This window comes from Carassius carassius, chromosome 16 (genome assembly GCF_963082965.1).
Source record: "Carassius carassius chromosome 16, fCarCar2.1, whole genome shotgun sequence".
NCBI classification, from domain to species: Eukaryota; Metazoa; Chordata; class Actinopteri; order Cypriniformes; family Cyprinidae; genus Carassius; species Carassius carassius.
Window position 1 is genome coordinate 1,306,310 of NC_081770.1, and position 11,904 is coordinate 1,318,213.

Sequence of the window (11,904 nt, forward strand, 5' to 3'; positions counted from 1 at the left end):
AGAAAAAAAACATGAGCAGAATCTTAGTTTAATATTGTAAAATTCGAATCAAACAAGTATCAATAATGCATAATTAAATAAAAAAATCAAAAGAGTTACTTATAGTATGAATTTTTCACATTTTAACAACAGACAGAGACACTAACACTACAGAGAACAAATAAAGAACTGCATTAACTTTTAATTGACTACCCCTTTATGTCACTTCAGCCTATTACATAATGCTCAAATAATTATTATCGCCTCTGAACACACCACTTTCCTGAATTTCTTTAGCATAACCCTCATTGTTACACTTCTGTCGAAGTAAAGCCCTGATTTGGGAAGGAATGGTCCCTTCAAAACGAGCAATCACAGCATCTGTGAACACAAAAATAAAAACATTTAATTTGATGATAATCACTGTTATCAGATTTAGCTGCAATGGTTTATCTAGGTCGGATATACATTTGTAAAGTAAAGATACATGAAAACAATATATGCAATCTAAACATTTTTAATTTTAAATCATAACACTTAAACTGTCCAAATAAACCTGTAATATTCTGTGTGTAGCACAACAGCAATAGATGGGTTACCATCCACACAATTTGTATGCAGATTGTTGATATAGCATTATTAAATGCTGGATGAAAAGACCAAGGAACAAAATCAAATCTGTTAACGTTAAGAACAATTTGTACTTGTCCTTCACATAAAATGTGATGGAAAGGCATTTCCCTGAAAACTAAAAATGAAATGTATAGTTAAGTACTATGAATAGTCTTAATAGTCTTTTCGAAACTGCTCTGGGGGTTAATAAAGGCCTTCTGAAGCAAAGCAAGGAGTTTGTATAAGAAAAAATATTCATATTTAAAACTTTATAGACTAGAATAACTAGCTTCCGTTGTGAGAAAGTGATTAAATGATTAAATATGAATATTTTTCTTACACAAACACATTGCTTAACTTCAGAAGGCCTTTATTAATTTATTATATTAGAAAAAATAAAGTTTTTGTTTTTTGAATTAAATTTGATGAGTTTGCTTATTTACGGCAGCATACTGCACATGTGAATGTTTAATATGTTAACATTAGTGTTTTTACTACCTTTGGCAAATCTAGTGATACAAACATGGTGAACATTATATTGGTTTTAAACTCACGTGCTCCGTCAACTATAAAACTAACTACTCTTCATCTTAAAATACCTTTCAATGCACTGACAATTTCATCGTCAAGCTTTGGTTTCTTTTTTGGGCACTGTGATGCGCTATCATCCTCACTTTCTGATTCAAGCTGTGAGAAAAAAAATATTTCAGCATTTTGTTTAATATAAAAGTATTATTTTGATATTATTTCTTGTAACACTTACAATTCTTAGTGGTTCCTTCATGGGAGAGGATTCTTCAAAAATGGCTGTTGCGTCAGAGTCTGAGTCAGAGTGATAAAGTGGTGGGGCTGTGTTAGGATCAGGTACTTTTCGTTTTCTCAGTTCCTCCTTCAGGGCATCAACCATGTGTGTGGCTGCCTGTTTTGTCAGGATCTCAGCACAGGACAGTGTCAAGGTCAAGATTTCAACACAATGTACCACTGCAAAGTAAAACTTTTGTCACTACAATCAAAATAAAAAACATTTAATCTTTATCATTGTGACATAATCTTGTGATATAAGTCTCATGCATTCAGTTTGTGAAATTAAGTTTAATAAGAATAATAATAATTACAGCTCTCGTTAAGTCTCTCTTGTGTGGTTGCTTTGGTATAGGGGTCGAATCCATCACTTCAAGAGTCTGTAAAAAATAAGAATAACATATATACATACATATATATATATATATATATCTATATGTTTTAATTCATCATTGAAAGCAAAACACCACATGGCAACAACTAACACTGCATACCTGGACTACAATCTTTGAATATGTCTCCACACTGCATAGAAGTTTCCAGTCTGTACATTTGTAGACCTCTGCCTTGTAGGAAGAAAAGAAAGCACTCCAATTTGTGACACCTGTAGACATGTAAAAGTACACACATTCAAAAATCCACAAGGGTGGAATTCATTAACCAGCTGTTCAAGCAAATAATATAAGAATTTTTTTTTTTTTTTAAATACGTAAAAAGTTATGGAAAAACTACTAGGGAACACTCGTCTTCTTAAGGCTTCCCCCGTCACAAGGTCTCTGGAGCGAGTGCACACAAGGGCCAGTGTCAGAATAGCCTCGTCACCCTCCTGGAGAACAACATTGATAAAAATGTTTTTACAGATGCTGGCAACTGTAAGCAAACAAAAAGGAGAAATATGAAGATTTTGTCTTTGTTCTGGGCATATATAATAAAAAAAGGATAATGGCCCATCTGTTTTCATTGTGAAGTAAATAACAGGGTGATTAAAATGCATGCTTTTTATGTAGCCTTCTCTCTTTAAATACTTTGTCTAAATCTCACAATAAACTAGTTGTGTATTAGCATGAATAATGCTAAGATATTGCCTGTTTATTATTACTTAAAAATCACATATTAATGTCTTATTCTTCAAAACCTTATTCTAAATACTTAATACTAACCGATTCTTAAACTAAACAACTACTTTGCTACGTATTACTAAGCAATAATTAGGAGTACATTGTGGAAAAATAGTCAACAGTGAGAATTGGACTCTAATCTAAAGTGTGAACAGAATAATTTATATAGTTTCTTGAAAGAATTAAAAGAAACATTTTATGTCTATCTTTGTATCATTAACTTGTCAAGGTTGATATAGGATTTACAAAGTAATTAATAATAAGAAATTGAGTACTTTTTGGACAGAGTCATTTGCACAGTCTACACTGATGCAATTAGAAACTAGTACTGAATTACTTTTTTTTTTAGAGTAACTTACATAACCTTGGCTCAGAGTTAAAATGTCTAAAATGTACAATTGCTAGTGACTCAGACATTATACCACAAGAATCCCATGCTCCTTGAGACAACCGTTCATGTAGTTCACTTGGTCCTTCTTGAGTCTTGAGGCTTCCCTATAACACAGTAAATGGTGTCAGAAATAAACAAAGAAAGTTAAAACTTTGGAAAGACAGCATGGTTTTGCAAATCTGGTTCTCACCTTTTATGGCTAATGCACTTTAAAATTAAGTTCAGCTAGCACTCACGAATGGACTTTCCTTATACAGTAACTGTGTTTGGCAATAACAGTGAAAATGTGCATGTTCTCTACACTGCAAGTTGCACTTGACTATTAGGAATTCTGAAAATGAAATATATATATATATATATATATATATATATATATATATATATATATATATATATATATATATATATATAATTGGCATAAGTTGTGGTACTGCAGGCATGATAGAACTGGTTAAATAAATTAACAAATTAATGCATTATTTTGAATTATGACAATTATTGATAAGAAAATTCTGTGTAGGACTTATGACAAAGACTAATGAAAGATGCATGTTAAAAGAGGTCAACAGTACGTTATTGTATTGTTCAAGACTTACAATACTATGAGACTTACATTAAACAAATTAGGCTAATGAGCAACTGTTAACGTCAGTAAAATAATATTAAGAATGCCAAAAAAAAAAAGAAAAAAGACAAAAATGCCAACCTACCTTCATGCTGTACTGCCAAGGATAAGTGGTTGCAGACAAGGCCACCACATGAAGCTCCATGGTGGGTTTGAACACAGGCAATGATAATTAGAGTAACAGCATGGCATTTCTGAAGGGCAATCTTCTCACGTCACAACACTGTTCTGCGCATCTATGGTCAATGGTAAATGTATTTCAAATGCTATTTCTTGCCAAGTTAGCATAGCCTGGCTAGCGTGTAAAATACCTTGCCAACAACAGTCCACCAGTAGCTTTACATGTGCTTTAGCTGTTATCTAGTTAACTGTTTTAAAGTTAAAGTTAACTTTTAAAGTTGAACTGTTAGTACTTTTAAAGTTAACGTTACTTAAACATGTCTTGGCGCTATCAAATAGTATGTACACCGTCAAAACTTTGACATATATTTAACTGTGATCATTACTTACAGACATACACTACATAATGAATCTAACTATTAATCTAGACTTACATTGATAAGAGCAAATGTTGGTGATTACAGAATACATTTTTTTTACAAATTTATTTATGAAGCATGTTGGGTTGTGTTTTTACTTGTGTTTTCTGTATTTCTATGTGATATCTTGTGTTTGTCATGATGCTACTATGCTAACTGTCACTTGTGGGATTAATAAAGTTGTTAACTTGTGCTGGATCTGAAGATGATCTACTCTGAATGTGTTTAGTGTGTTTGTGTAGTAGATGTTTGAGTGAAACAGTGTGGATCCTCTGCTGTTTCAAATGTGTAGCTGTAATAAAAGTCTTCTCACACTCGAAGCACATATGATCTCTCACACCAGTGTGTATCTTCTGATGAACTTTTAAACTCTGAAGATGTGTAAAACTCTCTCCACACAAAGAACATGAATGTGGTTCCTACTTTGAATGAACTTTCAGGTGACTCTTCAGGTGTGAAGCTCTTAAAAATGTTTTTCCACACAGATCACATGGGTGCAGCTTCTCTCGAGTGTGGATGTTCACGTGTTTCTTAAAATTTCTGTTGTGTGTGAAACTCTTCCCGCACTGATCACACTTGTACGGTTTCTCTCCAGTGTGAATCCTCTCGTGTGATTTCAGGTCTCCTGACTGACTGAATCTCTTGTCACAGTGTGAACACTTGTACGGTTTCTCTCCAGTGTGAGTCCTCTCGTGTGATTTCAGGTCTCCTGACCGACTGAATCTCTTGTCACAGTGTGAACACTTGTAAGGTTTCTCTCCAGTGTGGATCCTCTCGTGTGATTTCAGGTCTCCTGACTGACTGAATCTCTTGTCACAGTGTGAACACTTGTAAGGTTTCTCTCCAGTGTGGATCCTCTTGTGTGATTTCAGGTCTCCTGACTGACTGAATCTCTTGTCACAGTGTGAACACTTGTAAGGTTTCTCTCCAGTGTGAATCCTCTCGTGTGATTTCAGGTCTCCTGACTGACTGAATCTCTTGCCACAGTGTGAACACTTGTAAGGTTTCTCTCCAGTGTGGATCCTCTCGTGTGATTTCAGGTCTCCTGACCGACTGAATCTCTTGTCACAGTGTGAACACTTGTAAGGTTTCTCTCCAGTGTGAATCCTCTCGTGTGATTTCAGGTCTCCTGACTGACTGAATCTCTTGTCACAGTGTGAACACTTGTAAGGTTTCTCTCCAGTGTGGATCCTCTCGTGTGATTTCAGGTCTCCTGACTGACTGAATCTCGTCACAGTGTGAACACTTGTAAGGTTTCTCTCCAGTGTGGATCCTCTTGTGTGATTTCAGGTCTCCTGACTGACTGAATCTCTTGTCACAGTGTGAACACTTGTAAGGTTTCTCTCCAGTGTGAATCCTCTCGTGTGATTTCAGGTCTCCTGACCGACTGAATCTCTTGCCACAGTGTGAACACTTGTAAGGTTTCTCTACAGTGTGGATCCTCTCGTGTGATTTCAGGTCTCCTGACCGAATGAATCTCGTCACAGTGTGAACACTTGTAAGGTTTCTCTCCAGTGTGGATCCTCTAGTGCAGTTTTAAATGTTGAGTTGTAGTAAAAGTCTTCTCACACTCAAAGCACACATGATCTCTCACACCAGTGTGTATCTTCTGATGAAGTTTTAAATTGCCCAGTTCTGAAAAGCTCTTTCCACACAAAGAACATGAATGTGGTTTCTCTTCTGAATGAACTTTCAGGTGATTCTTCAGGTGTGAAGCTCTTACAAATGTTTTTCCACATTGATCACATTCATGCAGTTTCTCTCTGGTGTGGATGTTCTCGTGATTCCTCAGACTTCCTAAATCTGTGAAGCTCTTCTCGCACTGATCACATGTGAACGGTTTCTCTCCAGTGTGGATCCTCATGTGAACACTGAGAGTAAATTTGTTTGACAAAATCTTTCCACACTGAGTGCAGGTCAAACTTTTCTTGTTTCTTCTTCTCAGTAAAGAAACTCTTTCGGTCCGTGAGCGAGTGTTTTCGCTGGTTGTGCCGTGATGATTTTTCTGCTCTTCACTCTCCTCCATCAAATCTGAAATGAAAATAAAAGCGTTACATTATCAACAAAATGTTGTGCTTTTATAAAATAAAGAAAACAAACATGAAGCGCTTTCTGCCGTCTGGTCTTGAAAAGGAGTGCTTCACAAAAATGAACCGAAACTCAGCGAAAACATGCCTCACAGACATAAATATATCTATAGAAAGCTTTAACTTAGTACTTAATGAAATAAAACATATTGAAAACAAAAACCCTGGATCACTCCCTTATCAATGATTACAATCGACAGGTAAGGGATTCTGGGGACGCCAGGAGGCGTCCTTAGGAGGAGGGGTACTGTCACGGTTCATGAATTCTACATGCATATAAAGTTTGATTAAACACAAAGTAAACATTATATCTGTTCCACTATGCCACGTGAAAACATCTAAGCACATAAAGAGATACATTTAAATACATTTAGAGGTAGTTTTATCAAAAGGTCCATGTGCGAGCCAGAAATGCTCGTGTGTTCCGGCTGTAAAAAGGCGGGTGTTTTGTCTTTCCTTTGAGGCTCACAAGAGTATCTATGGACTGTCTCGAAGGTGTAATAACTGTCACCCACCTCAGGATGTGGTGAGTTATGTTGGAAGATGTTGTAAAACGAAAGTCCTTGTTTTTACTCAAGTTCTGGTCTTTGAGTGCAGAATGTGTTAGAGAGTCAGGATTCATTAATATGGAACAGATGGTTGAATACCATCCGCTCATTAGTGTTACAATGTGGCATGATGTTGTGGAAAAGTTGCAGAAAAAACTTGAAATCTGACTTTAGGTTTGTGAAAAGTGGCCTGTTGCATGATCAGATTGAGCTGATGTGTATAGCAGTGGATGTAATGGGCATTTGGGTCCACATCTTCATCTTCCTCTGAACACCTGCAGTGTCACTCCTCATCACTGGATCCATCATACGCTTGGGAGATGAGTTTACCTTCTGATCCTCTGGAAGGATGACAGCAAGACGCTCTTTTAGTGTAGTTGAACCCAGGGGAATAAACAAACAAACAAAAAAACTCTCCTGCACATTACTTTTGGCATCAATGTAGCACAGCCGAAGCACAAGTGGACACTGTGTGGCAATATCAGTGTCTCATCGGCCTGGATTGAGAGAAAATCACTTCAGCTAGTCAATGATTCCCATCAGAAGTGATGGAAAAGCCCCGAGTGTAAGCTCGACCGAGATCACTTGACTGCTGATGAATTTACAAGTTTGGTCGATCTTTATCCCCTTTTTTCTTCTTCATCCAAATGCCTTGTGAAGGGTATTGTTGTAAAGATAAACCCGAGTTTTGAGATGAGATTTCAGCACTTGACAAACGGACAGCGACTCTAAGCAGCTCTTAAAGCACAGATACTGCGATTGTGTTAAGTGCATTTCTGGGAAACACACGTGGATCAATAACGAAAGTAAAATGACTCAGAAAACGCTCTTAAACTCTCAGATCAATCGCTGTCGAGAAACCCGGCCACTAATGAAGCATCTGATAGCAGGTTTATAATAAACGGGATTTAACTCATCATTTATCTCTTATATACGCTTCGTTATTTATACAGCATAACGTTAATATTAGGACTGATATCTATCTGCACAGAATCTCCTGAACGCAGAAGTGAAAGTGTCCGTGTGTCTCTGAATGAATCCTTTTGTGGAAGCGATCTTCGCACAACAACGAGCAGAAACACGACAACTCAACTCTAAACATTCACAGCGTTTTATTATAATAGTGTCCTCATTATAATGTTATGTGTATGACAGTCCCAGTCATAGTTGTTTGTCTGCTCTCTATCTGAAGAGATCATCATCGAACAATCAAGCGCTTAACTGCAGCGCAACTCAACCGAGTTATACGAGATAAATCACATATACACGATATTAATAAACCAGCTGAAATGGTTTTATTAAATCACGGTGGCCTGGAAGCGGGTTTTTTATTATTATTAATATTTTATATGTATGCCTTCTCAATGTTCCAAAGTCATCATTAACAATTTTGACATTTAGACACTTTAGAAATTGTGTTTTAATACACTACCAGTCAAAATGTCTTGATTAGTAAGATTTTTAATGTTTTTAAAGAAATCTCTTCTGCTCACCAAGTCTTCATTTATTTGATCCAAAATACAGCAAAAACAGTAATATTGTGAAATATTTTTATTAAAATGACATTTATTTCTGTGATCATAGCTGTATTTTCAGTATCATTCCTCCAGTCTTCAGTGTCACATGATCTTCAGAAATCAGAATAATATGCTGATTTGCTTCTCAAAAAACATTTATTATTATGTTTTAGATTTATTTAATATTTTCAGGTTCTGTAGCAGAGCTGTGTCCTCAAAAGAGCTGACTCTGTACTATGACTGAAATGTTCTTCAATATCTCCCATGTGTACGTGTTTATATTAATGCTGCATTATTTCATTTGTTTCACCTGTATGTATTAGAAATCATAACTCAATATAATACGCTTTACATTTAAAACATTGCAATTATAAGTTGCTTAGATTTACTATTGCATATGTATAAACACACTGAATTCATAAAAGCTGTTGGTTTTGAAGTGTTTTCATTTATGAATTACTGTTAAAAATATAACTAGAGCTAATCATACAGCAGTAAATCTTATTCTATTTAAAATCAGTGTAGTATTTTCACAAGAAGTGAATTCACTCACAAATCTGCAGCAGATTTATCTGATTTACAGGATTATTTCTGATATTTTCTAAATCATTTCTGAAAGTTTTTGTCTTTCTGCTGTACATTTGGTGATTGGCATTCTACATTATTACACATATCTTAATTTCTGAACTCATCTGATTTGATTTCTTTGTCGATCCATCCATCTTCTTCCGCTTATCCGGGGCCGGGTCGCGGGGGCAGCAGTCTAAGCAGAGAACCCCAGACTTCCCTCTCCCTAGACACTTCCTCCAGCTCTTCTGGGGGGACACCGAGGCGTTCCCAGGCCAGCCGGGAGACATAGTCTCTCCAGCGTGTCCTAGGTCTTCCCCGGGGTCTCCTCCCAGTGGGACGCGCCCGGAACACCTTCCCAGGAAGGCGTCCAGGAGGCATCCGGAACAGATGCCCGAGCCACCTCAGCTGACCCCTCTCGATGTGGAGGAGCAGCGGCTCTACTCTGAGCTCCTCCCGGGTGACTGAGCTTCTCACCCTATCTCTAAGGGATCGCCCAGCCACCCTGCGGAGAAAGCTCATTTCGGCCGCCTGTATCCGGGATCTTGTCCTTTCGGTCATGACCCAAAGCTCATGACCATAGGTGAGAGTAGGAACGTAGATTGACCGGTAAATCGAGAGCTTCGCCTTGCGGCTCAGCTCTTTCTTCACCACGACAGACCGGTACATCGACCGCATTACTGCAGAAGCTGCACCGATCCGTCTGTCAATCTCCCGTTCCATCCTTCCCTCACTCGTGAACAAGACCCCAAGATACTTAAACTCCTCCACTTGAGGCAGGAACTCTCCATCAACCTGAAGTGGGCAAGCCACCCTTTTCCGACTGAGGACCATGGCCTCGGATTTGGAGGTGCTGATTCTCATCCCAGCCGCTTCACACTCGGCTGCAAACCGTCCCAGTGCATGCTGAATGTCCTGGCTTGATGAGGCCAACACGACAACATCATCCGCAAAGAGCAGAGACGAAATCGTGTCGTCACCAAACCTGACCCCCTCCGGCCCCTGGCTGCGCCTAGAAATTCTGTCCATAAAAATCATGAACAGAACCGGTGACAAAGGGCAGCCCTGCCGGAGTCCAACACGCACCGGGAACAAGTCTGACTTACTGCTGGCAATACGAACCCTCCACAGGCCGCCGCGAGGGACACAGTCGAATGCCTTCTCCAAATCCACAAAGCACATGTGGACTGGTTGGGCAAACTCCCATGAACCCTCCAGCACCCTGTAGAGGGTATAGAGCTGGTCCAGTGTTCCACGGCCTGGACGAAAACCACACTGTTCCTCCTGAATCCGAGGTTCTACTATCGGCCGGATTCTCCTCTCCAGTACCCTGGCATAGACTTTCCCAGGGAGGCTGAGAAGTGTGATCCCCCTGTAGTTGGAACACACCCTCCGGTCCCCCTTCTTAAAAAGAGGGACCACCACCCCGGTCTGCCATCCCAGAGGCACCGTCCCTGACTGCCACGCGATGCTGCAGAGGCGTGTCAGCCAAGACAGCCCCACAACATCCAGAGACTTGAGGTACTCAGGGCGGATCTCATCCACCCCCGGTGCCTTGCCACCGAGGAGTTTCTTGACTACCTCGGTGACTTCAGCTTGGGTGATGGACGAGTCCACATCTGAGCCCTCAGCCTCTGCTTCCTCAATGGAAGACGTGACAGCGGGATTGAGGAGATCCTCGAAGTATTCCTTCCACCGTCCAACGACATCCCCAGTTGAGGTCAACAGCTCCCCACCTTTACTGTAAACAGCGTTGGTAGGGCACTGCTTCCCTCTCCTGAGGCGCCGGACGGTTTGCCAGAATCTCTTCGAGGCTGACCGATAGTCCTTCTCCATGGCCTCACCGAACTCCTCCCAGGCCCGAGTTTTTGCCTCCACAACGACCCGGGCTGTAGTCCGCTTGGCCTGCCGGTACCTGTCAGCTGCCTCAGGAGTCCCACAAGCCAACCAGGCCCGATAGGACTCCTTCTTCAGCTTGACGGCATCCCTTACTTCCGGTGTCCACCACCGGGTTCGGGGATTGCCACCTCGACAGGCACCGGAAACCTTACGGCCACAGCTCCGAGCGGCCGCTTCGACAATGGAGGTGGAGAACATGGTCCACTCGGACTCAATATCTCCAGCCTCCCTCGGGATCCGGTCGAAGCTCTGCCGGAGGTGGGAGTTGAAGATCTCTCTGACAGGAGACTCGGCCAAACGTTCCCAGCAGACCCTCACAGTACGTTTGGGTCTGCCGAGTCTGTCCAGCTTCCTCCCCCGCCATCGGATCCAACTCACCACCCATGATTTCTTTGTATGAATGTATTTCTTGGATTGTTACCGACATGATGTAAACAGCACCTTCAGAAATATATTAACTGAGAAAAATGCTGACTTATTTTACCTGCTGTACGTATAATGGGACCATTTCTGTTATTATACATTAGCTATTTATGCTTTATGTTTCATGTCTACAAGTTAGACTATATTTAAGATCGAGAAACTGCTTCTGTAGCTTCGATAATACTTAAAACAGACAATTAAACTTTTCAAACAAAGTAGTTGCTTTTAACTGTATGTAGCATTTTATTACATGAAAATATAAAAGTGTTAAAAAGACTGAATGTGTTTGAGTATTTAGAGGAGAGTGAAAGACACAAATGCTGTTAACTTGTGAAAATGTTTAGTTGATTTGATGAAGGAGAGACTCCATCCACAGAACAAAGACTATATACTGGATATCTGTACATTAACAACACACACACAACTAAATATAAAGTCAAATAAAGCTTTATATCTTTTGACACATTTAAGTGCTGCACTTGACAATCACATTTAAACATCTGAATCATTATGAATGAGTTTAATAGAAATATTATTAAACTGAAGAGCCAGACAGACTCATCTGAGCTTCTTCCTCCTCTGTTCCAGCTTTACATTAAACACAATGATCATCTGCTTGAATACTAAAGCAACATTAATCATTCAATATCATGTTTCTAACACACATGCTGCATTATTTGATTGTAAAGTCTGAGTCTCTTCACCTGTATGGATCACATTTACACATTTATCACACATTTATTTCTCCTCATAGACACAGTAGTGAAGCTCTTCTGTGGATCTTCAGCTGATGTTTAC

The 11,904-nt window shown here is 39.5% G+C and overlaps 1 long non-coding RNA gene and 1 pseudogene across 1 annotated transcript; both read right to left on the bottom strand.

The window, feature by feature from the left end:
- Positions 1–2,128: 2,128 nt before the first annotated feature.
- Positions 2,129–3,705, bottom strand: LOC132159426 (uncharacterized). Its single transcript, XR_009437839.1, has 4 exons — positions 3,612–3,705; positions 3,092–3,161; positions 2,933–3,005; positions 2,129–2,218 (listed from the first exon to the last, which is right to left on the bottom strand). It is a non-coding gene; the product is annotated as an uncharacterized LOC132159426 (long non-coding RNA).
- Positions 3,706–4,218: 513 nt separating this feature from the next.
- Positions 4,219–11,110, bottom strand: LOC132159279 (zinc finger protein 271-like; annotated as a pseudogene).
- Between the last annotated feature and the right edge of the window lie 794 nt (positions 11,111–11,904).